Below are 2,295 nucleotides of genomic sequence, written 5' to 3'. Positions count from 1 at the left end.
ACAAATTTGTAAGCAAAATGCAAAATGGGACAGCTTATTCTAAACTCACAGTCTAAATCAGAGGTTCTCAAACTGGGGGGCGTGGAGACAAATCAGGGGGCGCGAGCTTTTCCTATAAACCTCCAGTTCTGAAATTCTTCCCGGGCGTGAAAAAATGAGAATATGCCCAAAGGGGCGCCATGCAAAAAAGTTTGAAAACCACTGGTCTAAATAAAGCACTACTTGTAAGTTTAAAAGTCTAAATAAAGCACTACACCATACTCGTACCTCGTAGTCGTACAACAAAACAAAGTCGTCAATGAACTAGCGGTATAGCTACTGACCGAAACCTTGGATCTTTTAAAAGTGCAATAACTCCCACCGGGGGGTTTCAGCACTGTTTTCTTTTACTTTTCTTTGTTTCTAGAAATTATTCAAATTCGTGGTTACTTTAGATTTAAAACAACTTCCGACGTGGTCACTTCAGATCAAATTTCCGTCAGAAACGGTATAGCTACTGACCGAAACCTTGGATCTTTTAAAAGTGCAATAACTTCCACCGGGGGGTTTCAGCACTGTTTTCTTTTACTTTCCTTTGTTTCTAGAAATTATTCAAATTCGTGGTTACTTTAGATTTAAAACAACTTCCGACGTGGTCACTTCAGATCAAATTTCCGTCAGCAAAAGTTCCGAAGACGTCGCGTCGTGAGATGATCAAATCAGACCCAAATCTATAAATGGTAAGTGTGGAATGATGGATGTAAAACTTAGGTACTGTGAGTTGTGAGTAAGTACCGGAAAAAATGGTGTAATCGTTCGATCAGAATTTGAGTGTAGGTATGTACCTAGCGGTATAGCTACTGACCGAAACCTTGGATCTTTCAAAAGTGCAATAACTCCCACCGGGGGTTTCAGCACTGTTTTCTTTTACTTTTCTTTGTTTCTAGAAATTGATCAAATTCGTGGTTACTTTAGATTTAAAACAACTTCGGACGTGGTCACTTCAGATCAAATTTCTGTCAGCAAAAGTTTTGAAGACGTCGCGTCGTGTGATGATCAAATCAGACCCAAATCTATAAATGGTAAGTGTGGAATGATGGATGTGAAACTAGTACTGTGAGTTGTGAGTAAGTACCGGAAAAAATGGTGTAATCGTTCGATCATAATTTGAGTGTATATGTACCAGGCTTTACCCAATGTAATCGCACTTTCACTTACCCTATATTAAACACCAATGTAACCTTGCCATGTATTTGGAAAACAATATATTTACGTACAATTTATCAGGTACGTCGCACCGAAGACAATTAATAATGAAACCTTTGTATTAGTCACAAATCAATAGTTAATGTGCAGCTCTACTGTATCTACTGGGGGGGTTTAGGGCAGGGTTTGTGTGGATTGTAAAGTAGGATATAATGTCAGGATATTCTCCGATATGCTTTAAACAGTTCACTATTCCCTCATGCCACATTTCAGCACATAATAGATGGGGGGCACTCAGGCTATTTTTCCCATGCTGCGTTCAAGTGGCCGCTGCTCGGGGTCAAAGCAGAAGTAGCTGTAGTCTCTCGAAAGCAGGGGTAGACTGTAGTCTCTCTCGTTGAAGATAGAAGGCATTGGATCAAGCAGGGGTAGTACTAACATCCCGTTGGAGATAGGAGAAGGCAGTGGATCTCATAGTCAGAGAACACAAAAGAAACTGGAAAGGCTATTAGCCATTACATGCCTACGGATTCTTAGCCTTTATTCTTACAGTGACCATACACTGTACACTTTTCCGCTAGACTTGGTCTCACGAGCACACTCTACGGAATTTTGCCAAAATCGAACAGTAGTGCATTGAAGTAAACAATACTTCTGGTCTTCTGCACATCAATGGAGCAGTGTACAGAGGTTTTAGAGCTTTTTAAACCCTCAGTAGAGCGCTCTATGACTATGACCTATGTACATTACTCGAACTTGGTAGACTGCGTAGAGAGTGGTCTCGCGAGATCAAGTCTAGTGGTATGTACCAAGCTTTACCCAATGTAATCGCACTTTCACTTACCCTATATTAAACACCAATGTAACCTTGCCGTGTATTTGGAAAACAATATATTTACGTACAATTTATCAGGTACGTCGCACCGAAGACAATTAATAATGAAACCTTTGTATTAGTCACAAATCAATAGTTAATGTGCAGCTCTACTGTATCTACTGGGGGGGTTTAGGGCAGGGTGTGTGTGGATTGTAAAGTAGGATATAATGTCAGGATATTCTCCGATATGCTTTAAACAGTTCACTATTCCCTCATGCCACATTTCAGCACAA

Source organism: Diaphorina citri, unplaced genomic scaffold (assembly GCF_000475195.1).
Source record: "Diaphorina citri unplaced genomic scaffold, Diaci psyllid genome assembly version 1.1 scaffold559, whole genome shotgun sequence".
In the NCBI taxonomy this organism is placed as follows: Eukaryota; Metazoa; Arthropoda; class Insecta; order Hemiptera; family Psyllidae; genus Diaphorina; species Diaphorina citri.
This window is presented reverse-complemented; position numbering follows the sequence as displayed.